Below are 13,145 nucleotides of genomic sequence, written 5' to 3' on the forward strand. Positions count from 1 at the left end.
TTTATATGAACTTCTAAATTTAACTGAAGAACAACATCAAATCATCTATACTACAACATCTATGTTTTGTCCTTACAAGTGGTAGTATTGCTATATTGTGTTCAAAATTAGACTAAAGCATGCTTATATTACACAGTAAGTTGGAAAATCTCCATATAGGAAAACATATTCATAGGTAGTGAAAGACAGTTAAAATGCAAAAAGGAACCATGAAGTAAAGCCCAGTTAAAATGTTAGTGTTTAACTGGTGATTCCACAGTATGCACCAACTAAACAGAAAAAACATAATAAAACAATTGAAGCTTGATATGGGGCAACTACAGAGTAGAGGGTGATTGAACAAGGTTACAACCAACGGTGATGATGAGCTGTACCAAAAATGTTTATGCGCAAGGATGAAGATAAGAAAGATAAATGTGAGACATGGTGGTATGTGTTGATTCTCAATACCCTACATTGGGTAACAGGCATATACATAAATTAGGCCAAAATTGTAACATTACAGTGGGTGCAACACTAGTAAAAAATTGGGTTTTTACAGCGCACATTATGCCACGGTTCACTAGAAACCGCAGCATAATGGTGCGCAGTGGCAGTTTTGTAAATAAATCGACGGAATATGCCGCGGTTCAGAGGGGAACCGCGGCATATACGACAGTCAACCATCCCCTATGACGCCACGTCTGAAAAAAAATTAAATAACAGCGTATATGCCGCGGTTCTCTGGAAAACGGCGGCATATACCCCTGCCAATTTATTGCAGGGACTGACTGAGTCAGAGAATTTCAGAAGTTACAAGTGTATATGCCGCGGTTGCTCTGAGAAACCGCGGCATATACCGCAGTAACTTCTGAACTTCTCCGTCAGTCAGAGAATTTCAGAAGTTTCAGGGGTATATGCCGCGGTTGCTTAGAGAAACCGCGGCATATACCCACTGTCATCTACTGATATTCCCCAAAAGGCAGTTGGGGAGATAGTTGTATTCAGCACGTTACAGGGGTATAGGCCGCGGTTCTCAGAGTAACCGCGACCTATTCGCCTACCTGAAATAAATTTAAAATGAATTTGAAATATTTTAGAGGAATATACCGCGGTTGCGCGCTGAACCGCGACAGATAGTTTAAAAATAATTTCAAAAATGCCATTTAGGTTATTTTTTCAATGAGTATAGGCCGCGGTTCGTTGTGAAACCGCGACATATACCCATCTTATACCGCGGTTAAGTAGTGAACCGCGGTAGATTCATGAGTCAGAGTTAAAAAAAAAAAACTTTGGAACAGTATCGTCTTGTTCGCGCAGACAGGCACGCTGCGAGCTTTCTCTCCCGCCGACCACCCATCATCTCCGTTCCCTCGTTTCTTCACCGTTTAAACTCAAAATTGTTCGGTCATTTCTCATTTTTGACGATAAGAAACAGTTTTAGCCGATCAAAATCGTTTGAAACGCCTGTCATTCCTCTCCGCTGCCATTTCCCTTTGTTGCACCAAGCTTTTTCGCCGTCCCTGTTCCAGGTATTTATGCCCTTTTGCATTCTTAACATGATTTCTTCATTAGTTTTTGCATAATAACAATTGCTATAGTTTTGGTAATGTATGAAATTACTATAGTTTTGGTAATGTATGGTATAGTTTTTGCTAAAATTTTGGTAATGCATGAAATTGCTATAGTTTTGGTAATGTATGATATAGTTTTTGCTATAGTTTTGGTAATGTGTGTTGTAGTTCTTGCATTATTTATAAACCTTAAAATATTATTCACTAAGTTTCAATGATATGTATGAAATTGCAAGTTTGATTTTTAGTAGCTTATCTTTTTATGTAATATTTAGGAATATGGATCGAAATTGGATTAATTTACCACGTATTAGTGCTGAGTACGAGAGAGGTGTAGAGGAATTTATACAATTTGCGCAACGTAATGAGGGGAGAAGTGATGATGAAGTGAAGTTTAGATGTCCTTGTGTGAACTGTTTGAATGGGAGAAAGTTGAACGCAACTCAAATTAGAGAACATCTTATATGTGATGGTTTTCTAAGATGCTATACAACATGGATATGGCACGGCGAAGAAATGCATTTTCCCACTGACTCTCAAACTGTAAATGTTACTGATTCCACCATGGAAGAAGATCGACCGGATGAAGACAAATTGGAGGACATGATCCGCGATGTTGGAGCAGAAAATTTTGCCAAAGCTCATGTGTATGAGACGATGTCGACTGATGCGGAAACACCTTTGTATGTCGGTTCAACTAAGTTCACACGTTTGTCAGTGGTGTTAAGGCTCATGAATTTGAAGGCGAGCAATGGATGGACTGATAAGAGTTTTACAGAACTGTTGACGTTGTTGAATGAAATGTTGCCAGATGGAAATACACTGCCCACTCGTAATTATGATGCGAAGAAAATTCTTTGTCCAATGGGTATGGAGTATAAAAGGATACATGCTTGTCCCAATGACTGCATTTTGTATAGGAAAGAGTTTGAATTTTTGACAAAGTGTCCAAAATGTGGCTTATCACGATACAATAGTGAAGATAATGGTCAGATAGAAAAAAAGGATCTGCTTTGAAAGTAGTTTGGTACCTTCCAATAGTGCCCAGACTTAAGCGTTTGTTTGCGAATCCCAAAGATCTTAAAAACCTTAGATGGCATGCAGATGAGAGAAAAATTGACGGGCTGCTTCGTCATCCAGCTGATTCAAAGCAATGGAAAAATATTGATCGACAATTCCCCGAATTTGGTAAAGAGTGTAGAAATCTTAGGCTTGGTTTAGCCACTGATGGAATGAACCCATTTGGTAATCTGAGTACCAATCACAGTTGTTGGCCAGTTATATTGATAATTTACAACTTATCTCCTGCATTGTGCATGAAGAGGAAGTACATGATGTTGTCTATGATGATATCTGGTCCAAAGCAGCCTGGAAATGACATAGATGTTTATCTAAGCCCACTAGTTGAAGACTTGAAGGTTTTGTGGGTTGATGGGGTTGAAATATTTGATGCATTCGCTTCAGAGACTTTTATGATGCGTGCAATGTTATTTTGCACCATTAATGACTTCCCTGCTTATGGTAATTTGTCAGGATACAGTGTCAAGGGTCATAAAGCGTGTCCTATATGTGAAGAAAACACTGCAGCTCATCAATTGAAACATGGAAGAAAGACGGTGTATCTGCGTCATCGGAGATTTCTAAAACGTAATCATCCATATCGAAGGCTAAAAAAAGCATTCAATGGAGATCAAGAGAGGGACGAAGCACCAAATCCACTTACTGGCCTTCAAGTTCTTGAAAAAGTTAATAAAATACATCATGTATTTGGGAAAACATCGAAGAAGTCATCTGTAACGACCCCTTGGAAGAAGAAATCAATATTCTTTGATCTTCCATATTGGTCAAAGTTAGATGTTCGACATTGCATAGATGTGATGCATGTAGAAAAGAATGTGTGTGATAGCTTGATTGGTACATTACTCAACATTCAGGGAAAGACAAAAGATGGAGTGAATGCTCGTTTGGATTTGGTTGACATGAATATCCGAGAAGAGTTGGCACCCAAGGAGATTGGTAAACGTACTTATTTGCCCCCTGCATGTTACACAATGTCTAGACAAGAGAAGATAAGTTTTTGTGTATGTTTAACGAGTATCAAAGTACCACAAGGATACTCTTCAAATATGAAGAGTTTAGTGTCAATGCAGGACTTAAAGCTTGTTGGCATGAAGTCTCACGATTGTCACGTCTTAATGCAACAGTTGTTACCGGTGGCTATTCGTGGAATTTTGCCCAAAAATGTTAGGCACACCATAAACAGGTTGTGTTCATTTTTCTCGTCAATATGTAGTAAAGCCATCGATCCTACAAAGTTAGATGAACTTGAAGGCGAGATTGTTATCATCTTGTGTCAACTAGAGATGTTTTTCCCTCCATCTTTTTTTGACATAATGGTACATTTACTTGTTCATTTGGTTAGAGAAATCAAGTTGTGCGGACCGGTATACTTAAGATGGATGTATCCTATTGAGCGTTATATGAAGATTTTGAAAGGGTACGTTAAAAATCCATATCGTCCTGAAGGTTCGATGATTGAAAGGTATATTGCTGAAGAAAGTATCGAGTTTTGTTCAGATTACATGACATCAACGAATCCAATAAGAGTTCCTCGCACAGCATGGTTGAATAAATTTTCTACAAGTAAAAGCATCCGAGGTGTTAATGTGGTGACAAAAGATCGCGAAGAATTGTTGCAAGCGCATCTTTATATATTGAACAACATAGATGAGGTGATCCCTTTTTTGGAAGCACACAAAGCCATTGTTAAGAATAAAAATCCAAGACAATCAGAGAAATGGCAATTGATGGAGCATAACAAAACATTTATGTCTTGGTTCAAATCTGAAATTGACAAAGAGCCACATTCTTCTGAAACTTTATTGTGGCTTGCAAATGGTTTGAAGTTTGATGTCGTGTGTTGTACAGGTTATGAAGTCAATAATTGCACATTCTATACGAAGACTTTGGATGATAAAAGCACAGTACAAAATAGTGGAGTCAGTTTAGAAGCTGAGTCACTTCAATTTTCCACATCAAAAGATCAATCTCCTGTAGTTGGATCAATGAGATATTATGGTATAATAGAAGAGATATGGGAGGTTGATTACACCAAGTTTTTTGTTCCATTGTTCAAGTGTAAGTGGTTTGACAATAGTGTGAAAATAGATGACTCGGGTATGACACTGGTTGATTTTTGCAAGGTGGGTTACCGAGACGAACCGTTTATCATGGTACATCAAGCATCTCAAGTTTTTTATGTCAAAGATCCTGCGTCTGACCATTGGTATGTTGCTCTTCAAGGCAAAAAACAAATTGAAGTTAACGAAGACACTGATTAATATTTATATTGCTGACAACCATTCATTTCAAACTACAACAAATTTGGATGACCAATCTCTAGTTGACGATGATGTACATGCAATTCGGTCAGATCATGATGAGGGAATATACATATGATGAATCCATATCTTTATGTATGAATTTTCAATTTCTGTATAAGTATTTTATTAATATAACATAAGTTTTCCTTTTATACATTTCCTATGATTACTATTACATGTTTTGTTAATTTATATGATATTACATAAGTCTTGAAATAAAATTTAATGTTGTTATTTATTTTGACAGATATATGGCTGATCATCCACATTCTTCAGGGGATGAGGCTCCCCCAACCAGATCCCCTAGAGGACCCACTACGATGAAACAACTATTGATCAGGAAAAATAGTGGTGAAAGAACTCCGGTGAATGTGAATGTCACCACGGGTGTGGCAACTGACCCCCATGCAGATGACTTCCGATCATACCTTGGAGTAGTGGCACGTGATAAGATTAGCATTCTCATTCCATCTTTTGATCATGTGTCCGAGGTTGATCGGAACATTATTTGGAAAGATATATTGGTAAGTTAGTTAATAGCATTTGAATTAAAATTTGTTTATATTGATAATTTTGTACTAATACAACTTTATTATGTTTTTTTCAGATGACATTTGACATTCCAAATGTCACAACACTTAGAAATAAGTGTTTGTCAACTGTTGCAGAAAATTTCAGAAACTTTAAAAGCAAGTTCACATCAAGATACATCTTTGGACACCTTAAACATAAAAGTCCATGTACTTCATATAAGTCCATTGATGAGGAGACTTGACGGCTTTTTAAAGAGAGTCGGATGTCAGAGGAATGGCAGGTTAGTGTAGTTCATATTATTCAATTCCTCATATATCATATGAACTAATTAATTAATGTGTATGTGACAGGCAATTAGAAGCAAAGCACAAGGAACAAGTGCTCACAACGAAAACCCCCACCTATTATCTCGTGGTGGGTATAGGAAGCTTGAGGAGAAAATCCTCAAGCAAAAGGCAGATGCTATACCACCATCTCAGGGTGGTAGCCCTCCTCAGCCTCCTTCTCCACCGTCTAGACATGAGAAATGGAAGTTGGCCCGTATGCGACCATCGGGCACCTACTCTTCCGACACTACACGAGAGATTTCTGAAAGAATTGTAAGTTATCATTGTTCCTAAAATAATAAATATTGTCATTATACATACTACATTAAACTATTTAAAGAATAATGGTGTTTTGTAATGTTACAGGACGCCTTGGTTGAGCAGAGCTCCCAAGGCCAATTCACTCCAGAGGGTCGCCAGGATATTCTTGCTGCTGCGATTGGACGACCTGAGCACCCTGGACGTGTACGTGCTGCAGGTCCTGGAGTAGGAATTACAGATTATTTTGGGAGCTCTTCTCGTCAGCCTTCATATTCATACAGCGATACACAAAGGATGACAGAAGAGATCACAAAAAAGGTCCGACAAGACCTTAGAGAGGAGATCAGGGCCGAGGTGAGGGCTGAATTCCAGATGCTATACCAGTAGCAGTTTCAGAGCATGCGCCCGGTGCCGTCTCCTATAGAGGAACATGTTATCCCTCCCCCTCCCACAGGTAAACTTAATAAACATTTATGTGCAATTATTTCTATCTTTTGTATAATCTAACATTTACTCTGACAGGGAGAAGCGCGAAAGGAAGTTGTTCCGCATCAGCCATCCCAGAGGATGACATGGACGATGGTAGTCCATGTCTGCTATACATTTTAGAGGATACTGAGATGGTGCTGGTAGCTCGTGGAACAGAGTTTAGGTCAGCGACTGTATGTCATGGTATGCAACTATTAGAGGATGAGGTGAAGGTCTCAGTGGATGAAATGATCATACCAGATGCCTCGGTTCCTCTGTCCACGGAAGAGATTTTCACTGTGGAACAAGCATATAAGTGGTTTATCACTTGGCCTAAATTTTTGGTTAAACCAATTTCTGACCCCTCGGTATGAAATTCTTCTTTACACTTCTCAATTTTAAAGGTTTTTGATGTCAAAACTTATGTTATCTTTTCATGTAACAACAGACGCAGGCACAAGAGAAGATTCCTCTATCTGAGGATGACCCTCTTTCTTCATTGCATCTACTTGCTGACATCCTTGATGATAAGCCTTTGGAGGTTGAGTATGATGCTAATGTATTTGGGACAAGCTCTGAGGTCCCAATATGCCTTAATAGCCAAGATGTCCGTGAGCTTGCGTCGGGAACACAAGAGTTGAATATTTCAATTATTCAACTTTGGACGATGTAAGTCTATGACCAATTATTTATATATAAAATTGATTTATATATCAAGTATCCTTATATCAAAGTTAATTTTTGATTTCAGGTATAAGTCTGGGGTCAGTAACAAGTTGGGGCGTTCTGATGATTATGGATTCATTGATCCCCAATCAATTCATGAATCAAATGATTTTGATCAGATCAACATGAATCTGATAAGAAGTTTTGGAAGGGGCAAGAAAATATACTTTTTGCCTTATATATCCGGGTAAGTGAACTTTGTTAACATAATAATGTTCCATATGTGATTTTAATATTTAATAGTTACGTTATTATGAATTTCAGGCGCCATTGGCAACTTCTTGTTATGTCTATGCAAGACAACTATGCTTTGTGGTTCTGTTCATTGCATAGGCCTCCTCCCACACAACTCAGACAAGCAATTGATTGGTAAGAACCTCAATGTTTGGACTTTCTTTGTTATATAAATGAATGCTAAAACCTTTTTTTATATACAGTTCTATTCTAGCAAGTATAATGATGGGATCAATTGTTAATAGTAGAAAGATTGCTTGGATTTCTCTCAAGGTTTGACATATGCTAAAGCCATACTTTGTTATAATTGTTTTATTTTAATGTTATTCACTAACTATTATCAACTGTGATGATATATTGTAGTGTAACAAACAAAATGAGTCATATGAGTGCGGATACTATGTAATGTATTGGATGGCCCATATTGTTCGTTCTCACATCACAAGTCGCTGGGAAACGGTAATCTTTAACTTTAACAAATTTTGATTTTTTCCCAAATGTTGAATTCATATACACTAATTAATATGAATTGTCTTTTGCAGAGATTCAAGACTACTACACCAGTTCCTGAGAAGTCACTATTATTCATTAGGAACGCTGCTGCGAAGTATATAATTAGATTATACAATAGCTCTTAGATTTAAACATTGCATTTGATTAGATTGAATTTTCTTAGACTTTGTACTTTATTTGATGTTGAAATACATTTGAACATGTGTTTGTTATGTTCAAATTGAATTTGAGTACATGTTTTTATATGTAGGTCTGTTTTTGTGGTAGTGGATATCACAAAAACAGACCTACAATTTTAAACAACTGCAGGGGAATATGCCGCGGTTGTAACTACAACCGCGGCATATAATGTTTCGTTTTTTTGTAAAATGAGACATATGGCCGCGGTTAGTGCTAAAACCGCGGCATATACTACAGTCTTTTGCCGCGATTGAACCGCGGCATATAGTGGACAAAATTTTTTTTTTTTTAAAAAAAATGGATTTAGGCAGCGGTTCCTTGGACAACCGCGGCATATTCCGCACCCTATATACCGCGGTCATAACCGCGGCCTAAAGTCTCTGACTTACTACCGCGGCTGAATATGCCGCGGTTCGTAAACCGCGACGTATAGTGAAAAATAACCGCGGTAAAATCCCCTCGCTGCACTAGTGCAACATAAGATAATCAAAATAGATAATAGATAGTAAAAGGCGTGATAAATAGTTATCATCAAAATCTAAAAATAGAGCATAAGAAAAGAAAACTCACAATCTGGAGCTTGATGGTTTTTCCTTGTAGGTCGACAGTTCTAATTTTCTGGACAAAGAGAAGAAAAATTGTCGGGACATAAATAGAAAGACAAAGAGAAAGAGTCAGAAAATAAAAGAAGAGAAGTGATGATTACGAAAGCAACTCCAATGGTACTTATGTAGCTGTCCACATACGAGTTATCCTGCAAGGAAAGGAAATGAAAAGATGAGAGAAAGCAAAAGAGAAGGGGAAATACGGTGAAGTGATGAGAGACCGACAGCGAATTAGAGAAGCAAGCATGATTTCCCGACGGAAGAGTCACCGATAAGTAGAAGCTTGAACAGGTAACCGCTGAAATCAAATCAAACCAAACGAAACCCCAGATCAGTAACACTTTCTTCCCCCAACCTCTTCACGTCACGACACCACCCCTGACGCAGCGACAACACCTCCTCACGCCGCCAAAGGACCGTCGTGAACAAACCCTAAGAGAAGCACCGTCCACAATGGAAGTCGTCACGTCAATGCCTCCGTCCTTCAACCCCACACACTTTTGGAGTATGGAGAGGAGCTCGAGAACGTCTAATGGCGATGGCGGAACCGTAATAGACAAGTGGGGTTCAACTTCAATGGTGCTTTCAAACTCTGAACGAGAGAGGGAGACAGAGATTACATGGGGGAGAGGGGAGTGAACTCAAACGGAGGGCAGGTTGCTTTCGCGAATACGGATTTTGGGAAAATGGAAGAGGGAAATCCCAATTCCTGATTTCAATATGTCCATGCCTATACCGATGGCCAAACACCTTCGGTAAATTAGTTGCCCATTATCGACGGGCATAGGCCGTCCATAATAACCATCTTCATTGACCTTCGGTAAAGCCTTCGGTAATTCATCTTTACCGACGGCTCAAGAGACCTTCGGTATTAGTCCTTCGGTAAATAAGACATTTCTTGTAGTGTTACGCCCAAGAGTTTGGAATCAAAATTAGCGAGAAGCTTGCTCAAGCACGCATCCTACCTGCACCCTGGGTACTTTTTTTTAATATCAAGATCAACTTATTAAATTTTAGAAATTTAGGTATTGTTTTTCTAATTAATAACCATTGATTTTGTTTTCTTCAGCTCAAATATCATGATACAGGTAGAGAGAGGATTGTCTTCCTCAAGTTGGGTAGTGGAATATGATGAATAACGTACTTGTTTGGTGCCTTTTTGTGTGGTGGTTATGTACATTATACAATGATAATATAGAATGTGTGGTTTTTCTTTCTTGAACGGTTTGAAGGTGTGAGCTGTAGTGGGTTGGTTTTTAAGTTTTCGTTAGAGTTTGTAAGTTTGAGTAAGGTTCTATTTGAATGTATCATGTTCAAATACATGCATGGTGACGAGGTGTTTGTCTTTGGAATGACTTTATGAAGGATAGAAAATGTCTGGCTTATGGCTCGCAATCTGATTATTTGTTGACTTTCATTTGATGAATAATAACAAATTTCTATTTCTTTCAGAAAATGGTAAATGGGGGTACTGTTAACCATTGGTTCTGCATCAATTTTTCAAGGAGTGTTCAGGATAGCGTTGCCCGTGGCTTTTGCTATGAACTTTTGCTCAGATGTGTTATATATTTGGCATGGTTTGTATATATTCCTTTTAATGAAATTGTTTTGAATGCAGTGTTTTGATTATTTGCTCATTGTTATTTTACCTGACAATGATGGATCTCTTTATGGTTGGTGCATGACCATGATCTTGTTAATTTATTCTTCTGTTGTACCCATCAAACTTGTGAAAATATCTTAATATGTATCATTTTTTGTTTAGGTGATCTCAAACGTATATGTGAGACAGATCTTGGACTAGTTTCACAATGTTGTTTGACTAAGCACGTCTTTAAAATGAGCAAGCAGTACCTCGCAAATGTGGCATTGAAAATTAATGTCAAAGTGGGAGGGAGAAACACTATACTTGTTGATGCACTTTCACGGCGCATCCCCTTTGTTGGAGACAGACCCACTATTATTTTTGGAGCTGATGTGACTCATCCACATCCTGGAGAGGATTCGAGCCCATCAATTGCAGTTGTATGAATTTTTGATCAAACAACTCAAGTTATAAGCTATTTAAATCGTAATGAGGTGTTAAAAACTGTAGGTTGTGGCTTCCCAAGATTATCCGGAAATTACAAAGTATGTTGGTTTTGTCTACGCCCAAGCTCATAGACAGGAACTCATTCAGGACCTTTTCAAACAATGGCAAGATCCAGTAAGAGGAACAGTGACTGGTGGAATGATCAAGTACTCTCCTACCCTTCTCTCATATGTGAGTTGATTAATGCAATACTAACTAAATACTTATCCAACTATTCATTACAATGTTGTTTTAACTCTATTGTTTTATTTGTATTCAATAGTGTATGTAATATTTGGATTTAATATATATTTTCATGTATAAATGATGTATTAAATTATTAGACTATTTAATGTTTGAAATGAATTCTATTTTGTTAACATCATTAAATTTGTTTATTTGAAGTTATATTGATTGGATGAGATCATAATATTAATTTTTTTAAAACAACATATATTATGACGTACTAAACAATGTAGGTTATGATAGGTTGATCACATATTATAATGTACAAAAATATATACGTAATAATAGATCACATATTATAACGTACAAAAACTTCTACGTCATAATACCTTCCACCTATTATAACGGACAAATGAAAATTTGTCATAATAAATTGTGCATATTATGACGGACTTCAGAAACTACGTTATAATATGTTCACGTAAATGCGCAGACTTACTATATCGCCCAGAACTATCACTACAGGAAAACGGTTATTTTCCGAAGGAATAATACCGACGGCCTCTGAGGCCTTCGGTAAGATTGACTTACCGAAGGATGCACCGAAGGTCATGTTAGTGGTTGATTACCGAAGGCTTTTTGTAAGTTTACCGAAGGCTTCATAGGCCGTCGGTATGGTGATCGACCTAATGAAATGAAAATTTGGGATTTCCCTCTTTATTCTCCCAATTTTTGTTTCCGCAGAACCTCTTCCCCAAATTTTTCTCTCTCACTTCAGAACTGTAATTGAAACCCTTTGTTCACTAGTGCAGAAAGGGGTTTTAACGTCTCCCAATAGACGTCCGTCCACAAAAGCCACAACGTATATAATTGACCGGTGGCATATTAGTAAATAAGTGGAACTGTAGACGTCCGTCCTGGGTCGAGCCGGACGTCTATAAGATTATAGACGTCCAGCGTTGGCAAACGGACGTTTAATAGGGTGAACAATTGAACCCCTGTCAGCCTCTGAACGTCCGTCCTTGATCGAGACGGACGTTTATAATGTTATGAACGTCCGTCCTTGGTGACGGACGTTTATAGGCTGAACAAGTGAACACGTGTCAGCCCTTTGAACGTCTGTCCTTGGTCGAGACGGACGTTTATAATGTTCTGAACGTCCGTCCTTGGTAACGGACGTTTAATAGGCTGAACAAGTGAACACGTGTCAGCCCTTTGAACGTCCGTCCCTTGTGTAGACGGACGTTTATAATGTTATGAACGTCCGTCCTGGGTGACGGACGTTTAATAGGCTAAACTACTAAACACCTATCAGCTCTTTGAACGTCCATCCCTTGTCGAGACGGACGTTTATAATGTTATGAACGTCCGTCCTGGGTGACGGACGTTTAATAGGCTGAACTAGTAAACACCTATCAGCTCTTTGAACGTCCGTCCCATGTGACGGACGTTTAATACGCAGACAACTGAACGTTTATAAGGTGAACAGTGAAAACCATGTGTTACCTTTGAACGTTCGTCCTTTGCCGAGACGGACGTTTATACTTGAGTGAACGTCCATCCTAAGTGACGGACGTTTAATAGATTGAACAGTGAAAACCATGTGCAGCCTTTGAACGTCCGTCCCTGGCCGAGACGGACGTTTATACTTCAGTGAACGTCTGTCGTAGGAGACGGACGTTAAAAGGCTGACAACTGAACGTTTATAAGCTGAACGTTTTCAAGTACCCATGGCAGCCCTTAAACGTCCGTGTTAGGGGGACGGACGTCTACGAGGCTGACACTGAACGTTTCAATTTCCCAAGTAGGGACCTTACACGTCCGTTTTGGGAGGGCTCGGACGTCTATAATATTATAGACGTCCGTGCCCACATAACGGACGTTTAATGTACTGACAGGGTGGTTGGATATTTAATTCTCTTCAGGTCCTTAAACGTCTGTTTTGGGCGGGCTCGGACGTCTATAATATTATAGACATCCGTGCCCGCATACCGGACGTTTAATGTACTGATAGGGTGGTTGGATATTTAATTCTCTTCAGGTCCTGAGACGTCCAATCTACGGGGCCGGACGTTTATAATATTATAGACGTCCGGGCCCTCTTA

General features: G+C 38.6%; 1 pseudogene; it reads left to right on the forward strand.

Annotated features, from left to right (window-relative positions):
- LOC124826205 (protein argonaute 1-like) overlaps nt 1–11,055 on the forward strand; it is a 55,443-nt pseudogene extending 44,388 nt beyond the window's left edge.
- The last annotated feature ends 2,090 nt before the right edge of the window (nt 11,056–13,145 follow it).

Source organism: Vigna umbellata, chromosome 8, assembly GCF_029865625.1.
Source record: "Vigna umbellata cultivar VRB3 chromosome 8, Vumbellata_1.0, whole genome shotgun sequence".
Taxonomy (NCBI): domain Eukaryota; kingdom Viridiplantae; phylum Streptophyta; class Magnoliopsida; order Fabales; family Fabaceae; genus Vigna; species Vigna umbellata.